This window comes from Sarcophilus harrisii, chromosome 2 (assembly GCF_902635505.1).
Source record: "Sarcophilus harrisii chromosome 2, mSarHar1.11, whole genome shotgun sequence".
NCBI lineage: Eukaryota > Metazoa > Chordata > Mammalia > Dasyuromorphia > Dasyuridae > Sarcophilus > Sarcophilus harrisii.
In genome coordinates, this window is record NC_045427.1 from 521,973,887 (window position 1) to 521,986,323 (window position 12,437).

The 12,437-nt window shown below is 41.6% G+C and overlaps 1 protein-coding gene across 2 annotated transcripts in view; it reads left to right on the plus strand.

Moving 5' to 3' along the window:
* Positions 1–796: 796 nt before the first annotated feature.
* The window catches only part of DAPK2 (death associated protein kinase 2), a 172,610-nt gene continuing 160,969 nt past the window's right edge, over positions 797–12,437 (plus strand). The window contains exon 1 of one of the 2 annotated variants that reach the window (XM_031955412.1): positions 797–1,098. The gene's annotated coding sequence lies outside the window, so the exon portion shown is untranslated. The remainder of the gene's footprint in view (positions 1,099–12,437) is intronic. The other variant, XM_031955411.1, reaches the window with a different exon arrangement.

Consider the following 12,437-nt stretch of genomic DNA (forward strand, 5'->3'; position numbering starts at 1 on the left):
GAAGGCACTAAGATTATGGAGAAAGGCTGGATTCCTGCAGAAGGTGGAACTTTTGGCCTGAGGAAGCCAGTGAAATCAGGAGGTAAAGATGAGGTAGGAAATAGTTCCCAGTCATGGAAGCAAGACAGTCAATGAGAATTCCTGGAGATGGGAAATAGGCTTGTTGTGTTTGAGCTGCCAGGAGGCCATCATCATTGGAGCACAGAGTATAAGTGAGGGAGTAAAGAGTAATTATATGGGAAGTGTAGGTTTTTGAAAGGCTCCATCTTCCATGCTTTTGCCCTGCCATCCCTCTATTCCTCAACTCCCACCCCCTATGCCTGCAATATTGTGCCTTTATATAAAATTCTCTCTCCCTTCTAGATGCAAACGAAGAACTACTTTCTTCCAGAAGTTTTCCTGATGTCCACTCCCAACAACAACTACTGCCTCCTCCCTTCCAAGGACCTTGTAATTTTTCTATATAATTCCATTTCATTTATTCTGTACACATAAATGGAAGATCCTTGAGGGCAGGGAATCATAGGGCCATAGATTTGGAGTTAAGAAGGTAACTTAACCTAATCTTACCCCCTGCGTTTTACAGATAAAGAGACCCAAGGAGGTTAAACGTAACGCAGGGAATAACAGATCCATTTTAGAACCCAGTTCCTGATTCCAAATCTGCTTTTCTAATGAAACACATTGTCCCTCTCTTTGAATTGTTTCACTTAAAAAATATACATATACTCCCTGCTGCTACAGCGGTGCTTAGCGCAGGGCGGTACTTAATAAGTGTTTGTTGCATCGATTGATCCCGACCCTGGAAGTCCCCGGTATAGTTGACCAAGAGTAGGGACGGTGGAAAGCCGCGCCGCGGGTCTCGCTCCGCCCCCGAGCCCCGGCAAGGATGCGGGCGGCCAGCAGGGGACGCGCCAACCCCCACCCCTGTCCCGGGCCGAAGGGCTCGCCTCCGACCGGTGGCTGAGTCCCGCCGCCCCGCTCCTCCCCTCCTGCTGCTTTTCGGAGCGCCCTCGGAGAGCGGGAGGCAGCGCGGCGCAGTCCCCGCCGGGTCCGAACGCGAAGCGGCGGCGGCAGGAGCAGCAGAAGCGGCTCGCGGTGAGTAGCGCCCCGAGACCCGACGGAAGCATTCCCGCCGGGCTCCCCAGGACCCGACGGCCGCCGCTTCCCGGGGGGCAGCGCGGAGGGCGCAGGGATTGACAGCCAGAGCCCGCACCGGGTCCTGCGAGGGAGCTGAGGGTGGAACTCCCAGCCCTCGGCTGTCCCCACTTACCCGTCGGGGCGGCTGGCGCTGACTTTGCTTCCCTCTTCGCGGGTTCGCTTGAGCGCGTTTTGCCGGCTCTCCTCCCGGTCCAGGCTTCCCCGAGCGCCCGAGCGGGTCCTCTTGCACCTCCTCTCCTATAGCCTCCCCTGGGCTGCAAGCTCCTTAGGCTGAGGGTGGGTGGTAGAGACCAAAGAGGCAATCCCCCTCCCTTCGGGGACCCTCTCCTCGCCGCGCCGTCCCAACCGGAGTCTCCTTAGTCTTGTCCGAGTTCCTCTCTCTCTCATTCCTTGGCTCTTGGAGAGCTCACTACCCCAATTCTCACCTGTCTCAGGGAGCGGGGACTTCTCGGGATAACTCTTAGCTGCCGTGGGCTAGGTCTTAGCCACAGACCTTCCAACCCGCTGCCCTGCAGCCTCCCCCAAGGGGGTTGTTTCTCTGAACCACAGAATGAGGTTTCCCTTGTCTCCCCCTTCCCCCGGGGGGGATCTGGTCTGACCAGAACGATGGAGATGAGTATAGGGGCTGACGGCCCCGATCTGAGAGATAAGGTTTCATCGTCGCTACTTCGCGGGCCCTAAAACTGTCATTCAGCGCTAGTTCTTCGCATGGAGCTTGTCTTTCTCCATTTAAAACTGAAGGTCATCCTTGCTACCTAGGGGCAGATAGCCAAGGAAACACGACAATAATAATAACAACAATAAAAATTTAAAACATTTTAAAGTTTACACAGAACTTTTCCACAGGAAAACTCTGGGTAGTCGGTAATAATAAGTAATATCCCCATTCTACAGATCAGGAGACTGAGGCTCAGGGAAATTTAGTAACTTGCTTTATGCAATCTGCATATCCACCAAGTGTTGGAGCAGGATTCATACCCATTCCCACCGTGTTAAACAGTTTTCTCCAGAGTGCTTTGAATTTAAGAGGGTTGAAATTCTTTTCAAAACTAGCCTTAGCATCCAACTGTATCCAATGAAGCAAAGAGTGTATATTTCTTAGGAGAGCATATTTGTTGCCTACTTTGTGTTCTCCCTATGATCCCATTATATAAAATATTACACAATGGAGATGAAATTAAACGACCTTCAGTATCCATGACTGGGGCAAGCTCATCTTCAAAATGCTGCATTATAGGGTTTAGATCTGGAAGATATCTTAGAAATTGTCCATTTTACAAATGATTAGAAAAGTTAGGGATAGGAAGTTACTTGTCAAAGATAACATAGCAGAAGGAGGATTTGAATGCAGGTCCTCTCAGCCCAGAGCCCTTTCTTGAAGCTTCTTAGGGCTCAATACATGTTTGGTCTTAGTAAATGTTGAGTCCTAACTCCTAAGCTATATCCCAAGTGTGTGAAGGTCCCACTGACCCCTTGACTTTGTCCAGTCTTGTTACATTCTGGGAATATGGATTGACCAGGGTAAGGATTGGGGATGGGGAGAGAATGGAAGGAGAGGGAGCCAGAAAATGTAGAGTATCAAGAGATAAAAAGACTTGAATAACCTTGTTCAGATGGGTAGGGGAGGGAGGTGGGGCAGAGACACTTCCATACTGCCCTGGGTGACAATTCATCTCTGATTTCTTGGGCAAAATGATATACCAATTAGAACTGCAGTTCTTGTCCAAAATGGTCACCACTGAAACACAGGCCTAGAGTACTTCCTCATGGAGAGTTGGGACTTGGAACAAAATATTCTACGCCAATAGGAGAGCATTTGGCCCCACAGTGCAGGTTCTGTTATTCTTCCTCCTGATTCTCTCTCTCCTTTTTTTGTTATGGCTTCAGGGAACTAAAAAGGCTCCCCATGTCTCCCAAACACCCTATTTCCTGGTGAGTATCTGGAAATTTATTGAAAAGAGCACAGGAAATAGGAAAAGTTAGGTCATTATATTTAGAATTGGAAGGGACTTTAGAGGCCATCTAGTTTAACCTTTTCATTTTACAGATAAGGAAACTAAGGTACATGGAGAGTAAGTGATTTGCCCCAGATCATATAGTTAACAAGTGGTAGAATCAGGAGTTAAGCCTAGCTTCCTTGACTTCAAAATCATCATTCCTTCCACTATGCCATGTTGCCTAAACTCTACTATTTACTGCATTTGTGATCTTGGGCAAGACACTTCAATCCTAGGGAAGGGTCTTAGTTTCTTATTTATAAAAAAAGGGCTTGAACCAGCTAATCTCTAAGTTCTCATTAGCATTAGATTCCTTATAACATTATAATATGATATATATTATACTAAATATTTTAAATTACATAAGTTTAATTTTAAATTATTACATGTAAGATATTAAATATATAATTGTATAATATTATGTCAGCTAACCATAATGCTTTGAGATTCTCAAAATGCTTTATGAACAACTAATTTTATCCTCACAATAACCCTGGGAGATAGGTTCTATTGTGATCTTCATTTTACATAAGGGAAACTGAGGCATACAGAGGATAAGTACCTTACTTGTCCTTAGTATCTGAAGTCAGATCTGACTTTGGGTCTTCCTGATTTCAGGTTTCTTCCTGTCTTATTTGTAAAAAGAGGAAATTGAACCTGATAGTAGTGTCTGAAGTCTCTTCCAGCTCTTTGATTTTATCATTTTAAGGGTTCCCAGGATACAATCCTTGAAATCTAAATTCATATCATCATTCCTTTAGCTGGTTAAAATGTAAGTCTTTCTTGATAGTAGCAACTTTAAGGAGTATCAACCTTAAAGACTTTGATGTCCATCTTATTATTTTTTTTAATAGCCTTTTTTTTTTTACAGGTTATATGTATGGGTAACTTTACAGCATTGACAATTTCCAAACCTCTTGTTCCAGTTTTTCCCCTCCTTCTCCCACCCCCTCCCCCAGATGGCGGGATGACCAGTAGATGTTAAATATATTAAAATATAAATTAGATACACAATAAATATACATGACCAAACCGTTATTTTGCTGTACAAAAAGAATCGGGATGTCCATCTTATTTAAGAGTTTGCATCAAAGTTCATTAGGGAAATTGGTCTATAATTTTCTTTTTCTGTTTTCAACCTAACTGGTTTAGGTATCAGTACCCTGTCTGTGTCATAAAAGGAATTTGTAGGAGTCCTTCTTTTTTGTATAGTTTGTATAGCATATATAATGCTATACAAATGGAGTTAATCGTTCTTTAAATGTTTGGTAGAATTCACATGTAAATCCATCTGGCCTGGAGAATTTTTCTTAGGGAGATCATTAATAGCTTTTTCTGTTTCTTTTTCTAAAATGGGACTATTTAAGTAATTTATTTCATTTTCTGTTAATCTGGGCAATCTATATTTTTGAAGGTATTCCTCCATTTCACTTAGGTTATTTGCTATCCATCTTAGAAGGATCTAACCGTTTGCATGAAAAAGTAGAGAGAGAGGATACACTAATCCAAGGAGGGAGGTGGGTTTCTTGTTGGGAAGCTGGATCACTTTGCACCACCTTGGAACGCACAGTCCTACAATCTTGGCTGTGCAAGAAGTGGAGCCTCAGGCAGTAGTTCCCTTGCCAGGAGCTTCTCCTTCAGGGGAAGAGGAAGTCTGGAAGCAGGGCCCACTGCAGATGAATGTGCTCAGGGTGAGTGGAATGTCACCCACCACGGATTGGTCTCCAGCCAAGCTCATGGTCTGTTTGACCATTCCCGGGATCACTGCCAGCGGATTGTTTTGGGGGCTACCACTGTAATTCCAGCTGTGTATGAATCAGTAAACTAGGGCCCCTGATAGCATGGATTGTTGGAAGGAGTTTTACACCAAAGTGGAGATGCTGGAGGCCATAGCCAGTCCAGGCTGACCCTGAGAGGGGCCTAAATTTGTGATGGGGTGGACACTTCTTACATATCTGGCTAAACCTGGACTGCCAGATGCCCTTATAACCCTCCCAGCGGCAGCAGAGTATCATTGAAATTGTACCGGATTTAGCACAAAAGAACTGTTCAAATCTTGGTTCTTTTCCTTTGTTATAAGGTGACCCTGAGCAAGGCTTAATCTCTCCAAGCCTCAGTTTTCTCATGTTTAAAATGCAGGTGTCATTTGATCTCTTTCAGTTCTAAACTGTTATCTGCTTTCCACTGAAAGGAACCAAATCAATCTACAAATATTATTAAGTATCTGTGTACAAAGCCTTGTGGTAGATCAGAGGGAAATACAAGAGGCAGATAAGCCCTAGTCCTCATGGAATATGTAAACTGGAAGGGGAGAAGTCACACATCTGAATAATTCTAATTTAAACTTGGTTTTATAAGAGTGTAAGAGAAGCGTAAGAGAAGCGCAGAGGGTTTGGAGAGATCTGGTGAGGGAGAAGTCACTCCTGGCAAGAGGGATCTGGGACAAGTGTGAGGGAGGAAAAAACAAAGTCGGAACTGGACCTTGGAGGAGGTCCAGCCCTGGAGGGAGGATGCAGAGGTAGGGGCGGGGGCATTTCGGCCCTGATTAAAGGCACAGACTGCGGAACACTTGGGTTATCTTGGTGGATAGGGGAAGGGGCCTAGGGTAAAATAAGCCTGGAAAGGTAGGTTGAGGCCAGATTCTAGAGGCCCTTCAGGAGTCCAGGCTTTGTTGGATAGGCTCTGGGGAATCTCTAAAGATCATTCAGCAAGGGAAATTTCTCGGGTATGTACATTAAGATGTCTCTGATAGGGTGGCTTGGAAACTGAGAGACACTGAACAAAAAGGAATCTGTTAAGAGGCTATTGCAGTAATCCAGGTGAGAGGTGATGAGGGATTGGATCTGAGTGGGACAACACGGTATTGAAGAAACAGCCATGAGTTACCTGAATTTAGATGCTGGAGAACAGTGGGATGTTGGACTGGCTACTTAAAGGGCTATCCTCATCTATAAAGAGAAGCTGGTCTAGATGTCCTTGTGGTTTGCCAGCTCTAAATTTACCATCTTCCACTGATTGGATGTGAGTGGCAGGGGAAAGGAGGGAGGAAATCAATATTTATCAAGTGCCAACTCTGTGTCAAATGCTTTACAAATATAACCTCATTTGATCCTCATAACAAACCTGGGAAGAAAGTACTATTTTTCCCATTTTATAATTGAGGAAACTGAGGCAAACAAAGGTTAATTGGCATCTGAGGCCAAATTTAAACTCAGAATTTCCTGACCCTAAGCCCAGATTTTTTTCACTTCACCACCTAGCTGCAAGGGAGAGGGAGAAGTCCAAAGTGACTTTGAGATTTTTGAGTCTGAATAATCTGGAGAAAGATAGTGCCATCAACAGAAATACACTTCAGAAGGAACAGATTTTCAACCTAAAAAGTCTGGTTTTAGTTGTGTTGGATCGGAGGTAGTAGGAAGAGTTTATGTTTTATAGCACATCCCAGACAATTGTTTCAATTCAAAACATTCAACATATTTCTATTAATCACCCATTTCCCAATCTAGAAAATGAGATTAGATTAATTGACCCTTAAATTTCTAGCTCCAAGAATTATGATCATGTGGTTTACCCTAGTTAAGTTAATCTAATTACCTAGTAATAATAATCTAATTACCCAGTATCTACAATAATATCCTATCTACCTTAGAATATTATTGTAGTACTAGGCCCTAGGTAGTGCCTAGTACCTAGCAGGGGCCCTCAAACTTTTAAAATAGGGGGCCAGTTCACTGTGCCTCAGACTGTTGGAGAGCCGGACTATAGTAAAAACAAAAACTTTGTTTTGTGGGCCTTTAAATAAAGAAACTTAATACCCCTGGGTGAGGGGGATAAACGTCCTCAGCTGCTGCATCTGGCCTGCGGTCCGAGGATCTCTAGGAGATACAGAGATACAGTTCTTAATCCTCACAGAGTTTGTAGTCTAGTAGGGAAGACATGTTACTCACAGATAATTAGAATAAATAATGAAAGATAATAAGGTTAAAAAAGTGCCTTTTCAATATGCAGGTCCAACTAAGGAAGGAAAAACAATTTCCAATTGAAGATATCAACCAATAAAGACTTCTTGGAAGAAGCATATTTGAGCAAGACCTTTTTTCTCCCCTGAGGTAATTGGGGTTAAGTGAGTTGTTCAGGGTCACACAGCCAGTTAAGTGTCTGAGGTCAGATTTGATCTCAGATTCTCCAGACTTCAGGGCCGGTGCTCTATCCACTGCACTAACTAGTTGCTCCTATTTGAGCCAGGTCTTAAAGGATGAGTAAGATTCAAAAGATTGAGAGGACATTCTAAGCATGGGAATGATGTGAGCAAAAGTATACAAGCAGGAAAGCTTGGGACATGTATAGCTGAATGATAAACAATATAATTTAGTGGAAGCATTGAGTAATTATTTGTGAGTAGTATGAAATAAGCTGGAAAGGCAAGGTAGCATCATACTGTGGTATGAATACCAGACAAATGATATTGGATTTTATTGGAACCAAATAAGGAGTCATAAGTTGTGTGTGTGTGGGGGGGGGGTCCAGTTGTGATCGTAGGAATGGTGTGGCAGGTAATGTGGTGCAATGGGGGACCTGGAATCTGGGCTTCAAGTTCTGACTCTGCTATCTCCTTTGGACCTTGGTTTCTTTATTTGTAAAATGAAGAATTGTATTCGTCTCTACTTTCCCTTTCAACTTTAGATTTTTGATTCCACAAGATCGAAATTGTTCATAAATGAGGTCAATTTGATAGTGGTATAAAGTATTAATAGGAAGGAGGTCAGTCTGGCAGCTGGGAGACTGGTTCGGTGATTGTAGCTCTCCAAGTAGGAGGTAATGTGGGAATAGATTGGAGTGGTGGCAATGAGAACATAAAGGAGGGATAAATGAGATATGTTGGCAGTGGTCAGGATGGGTGTGAATAGGAGGAATTCAAGACAGAAATACAGGAGTCAGGAATTATTGAGCTGTTTTTCAATCATACCTGATTCTTCATGATCCCATTTGGGGTTTTCTTGGGCAAGATATCAGAAGGGTTTGCCCTTTCCTTCTCCAGCTCATTTTACAGGTGAGGAAACTGAGGCAAACAGAGTGAAGTGACTTATCCAAGGTCACACAGGTAGTAAGTGTCTGAGGTCACATTTGAACTCAGGAAAATGAATCTTCCTGACTAGCCCTGGCACACTCTCCACTGTTCCATCCAGCTGTGTCAGGAGTAGGAACAGACTTTTTGTAAAAAAGAGTAAGTTCAATTTTGAACATAATAAGTTTGACCAACTAACACATGTCTAGTCATCAAAAATTTTGGGGTGGGGATTAAGAGAGGTAAGGGCAAGCAGGGAGCTACAAATGAGCTACAGCTTATTATTGTTGCATATAACTTTAGTTGGCATTTTGTCCTTGCACATAAAAAAAAAAATGATCCAACAGAGGCCTTCCTGAAAAAATGGGAGTGCATTCTGTTTTTATAAATCAAATCTTATTTAAAATCCTTTAGGATCAGGGAGGGAAAGATCTTTCCTATTTAAAGATAATCTATTGTAAATATATAAAGTGAAGAATCCTTTTAGAAAGTAAATAAACACCTCTCATGTCAAACTAGAATTTCCTATTTTTGTTTTCAATTCAGTTCAACAAACATATATTAAGTATCTAATATACACCATGAATTCAAAGTAAAAAAAAAAAAAGATGTTTCCCTCAAAGAACTTACATCCTACTTGAAAGGTTTGATTAACTTCTTCTTCTTCTTCTTCTTATAAAAGCCTGCTAGATCAATTAACCTAGAGAAGGGTTCTTAACCTTCCCTCCCCCAGTATTTATATTGAAATACAGTTACTCAAAGTCAGAGTTAAAAGTATTTATTAAGCACCTACTGTGTGCTAAGCACTGTGCTAAATTCTGAGGATATGAAGAAAGGCAAGGTCTTTCAAGGACCCCTTTGGCTTGTAGCTCAGTGGCAAGCTCTTTACTTGGACATCAGCGTATAAATGGTTTTGCTGGGTTTTCATTGGCTCCTGAATGGGGTAGGGAGTGGCCAGCACATGTAAAGCAGTAACCCCCGTTAGGAAGATGAGGAGATGCTACAGCCCCCAAGATGGGGGGGAGGGGACAGGGTTGGTCACTAAACATGGTCCCCTTCCTCTTGGAGGGGAGGGCACTGTGTCCTAGGAACTGAGCTCCAGGTTGTGGAAAGGGCTGGAGCCGGATGAAAGAGAATGACATTTACACACCTGCTGCCATATTTGATCTTTATAAAAATCACCGTTGTGGTAATACAAGCTCTGCTGGAGCTGGCTAAAACAATCTGATTGTCAGGCAGAAGAAAAGCGGCCTGCCAAGGTAATTTCTGATCTCCTAGACCCTTGATTGACGGTTAGTTTTACCTTTTTTTGGTATGTTTAGTTTTGTAAAACATGCCTTAAATGCTTAAGGCTGGCAGTTAGAGGTGGGGTGGGATGGAGGAGATTTCTGCCTTGGGACACTGGAGGAAGAGGGGCCGAGTGGGCAAAAGAACAAGTCTTCACCCTTCAGTAGGGCTCTTATCTCACAATCACTGCGTCTTTTCAGGAACCTTAAGGGTCTCAGTTTTTCTCTTTAGTAAACAAAAGTATCGCAAGTGTTTGGCATATAAAGTTGTATCCTGGACAAATGCCGATTTGAATCGAGAGTTCAGATAATTATTTAACCTTTCACGAGTCTCAATTTTCCTAATGTAAAATTGACTTCTACTAAGCTCCTTTTAGCTCTAACACTGATTTTAATAGATTTAGGAATAAGCCACAGTGATTTTCCTCATTTTCCCCAACAGGCTTTCACTTTTGAAATTCCTTTTTATTTATTTACTCATTTGCTTACAACTTGTATCCCCATAATGACATATAAATTTTTTGAAAGATGAGGTTGTTTTGTTTTGGTATCCTTAGAAAGTAATATATTGGAACATTTAAGTGTTTATTGAATTAAATTAGATTAAAATCTCCCTCCTACTGAAACTCTAGCCTAATATTACTGGCACTTTTTTTTTTTTTAACTTAATTTGTCTATAGACCAAATGAACAATATGGGGCATCCCAGTGTCAGAGAAAAGAAATTGAATTTGGAGCCCGAGGACCTGTGTTCAAATACTAGTACTGTTACTTGTTCTCATAGGGAAGTCTCTTAATTTCTCTAGGCCTCATCTCCTCAATTACAAACTGAGTTCATTAGATTGGAATTGTATTATTAATTCGGAATGGAGTTCATGACCTCTTGCCATAGAAAGATTTCATGAGATCTGTGAACTGGTTAGGTAAAAATTACAGCTTATTTTAACACAATCTGTAATTGAAATTTAGTATTTATTTCCATTATTATTCTAATGAAAGGTCCATAGGTCTCACAAGATTGTCGGAGGGTTCCATGACACACAAAAAGGTGAAGAGAACCTGGACTACATTAGGATAACTGGGTGGATTAATATTTAGAATACTAGCCCTGGAGTCTTCCTGAGTTCAAATGTGGCCTCAGAATTTACTAGTTGTGTGATCGTAAAACTCTCGTTCTCTGTTTCCTCATTTGTAAAATGACAAATAACTCTAATATCTTTGTCAAGAAAACCTCAAATGGGGTCACAGAGAGAGATGGATAGGACTGAAAAAGGACTAGAAAAAAAATCTGCCTGCTCTCTCCAACTATGAAAGATTGAGAAGGGAGGTGTGACTAGCTAATTGGTGGGAGAAGCAAGGACTAGAACCCAGAACTCTGCCTCCTTCTCTAGGGAATCTCTCTCCCTGAATTATGGTGAGAGGAGGGTGGTCCAAAGCACCCCAAGCAAATTAGGAAATTATAGTTGAATTGATGATAATGAGGCCCCCTTTTTAGTTTCATAGCACATATCTTTTCCCAGCTATTTCAGTATATATTTTTCTTTTAAATAAATGAAATAAAATTACTTTGGGAAGACTGTTCATCTTTACTTGTTTTTGAATTTATTTTTCTATAACAAGCCACCTCTCTCCCCCACACTACTGTATTGCTCCCTCATTTGAATATTTCTATGGGGGTGCTCCACTGCTATAGATTGCAATCTATACTTGGTTTTCATTCTTGTGTTAGACTAGCTTATGCATTTCCATCTACCCAAACTTTTTGGGTTCTGTCCTCTGATTCCTTTCATTTCATGGCCTTGAGAGCAGTAAGTGGGACTCTTGTTGGTTTTCCTTTTTTTTTCAGATAAAATATAATAAGAGTCAGCTATAAGAGCAATTGTGATTTGAGAGATTACAACTCCTCCAAAATATGGGTTAGGAAGACTTTCATTTAAACCCTTTCACACATACTAACAGAGTGACCATAATCAAACCAATTAACCTCTCAATGCTCTGGGGCAGTGGTTTCCAAAGTAGAGGATCTTGTTGCCCCATGTGGGCCTTATCTCATGGTCTGACCTCATAAGGTATGTGACCAACCAGTGGAAGGTGGAAGGTGGAAAGTGGATCCTTTCCCACTCTCAAATAGGGCTTGTCTTCAGCTCAATCACATCTTTCTTCTCCCTGTCCCTTCTTCCTTCTGTTGTATAAATGCTCAACTTTTCCTCTTCTGTGTCTGGTATCACTCTCTTAAAATATGCATATATATTTAATATTTTAATTTTCCCAATTACCTGTAAAATAATTTTTTATATTTGTTTTTTTAAACTTTGAGTTAGTTTTCTCCCTTGCCCCCCACCCACACCCCCCTTTAATAAGGGACATGTAAAGTTATGCAAAGCATTTCCATAAAAGTCATGTTGTGAAATAGATCTCCTCTCCCCCTCCTCAAATAACACTCAAGATAAAAAAAAAAAAATAAAAAAAGTAAAAAAAAAGTATCGATTCTTTCTTTGGACATGGATAGCATTTTTCATCAAAGATCTTCAGAGTAATTGTGGATCACTGAATTGCTAAGAATAGCAAAGTCATTCACTGATCATCCCACAATATTGCTATTACTTTATACATAGTACATTTCACTTTGCTTGAGTCATGAAGGATTTTCCAGGTTTTTCTGAGAGCATCCTACTCATTATTTCCCATAGAACAATAATATTCCATCATAACCACATACCACAATTTATCTAGCCATTCCCTAATTGATGGACATCCTCTCAGTTTCCAATTCTTTGGCAGGTATCACTCTTTAAAGCAGTTACAATGCAGGTCTAACCCAACTGCTAGCCAGGATATTACACAGTATCACCTGCATAAGTGCTCTTAGAGAAATTGGCCTCCCATCCACAGGTCACTCCTCTGCCCTGTGCATCAGATCATCTTCTGA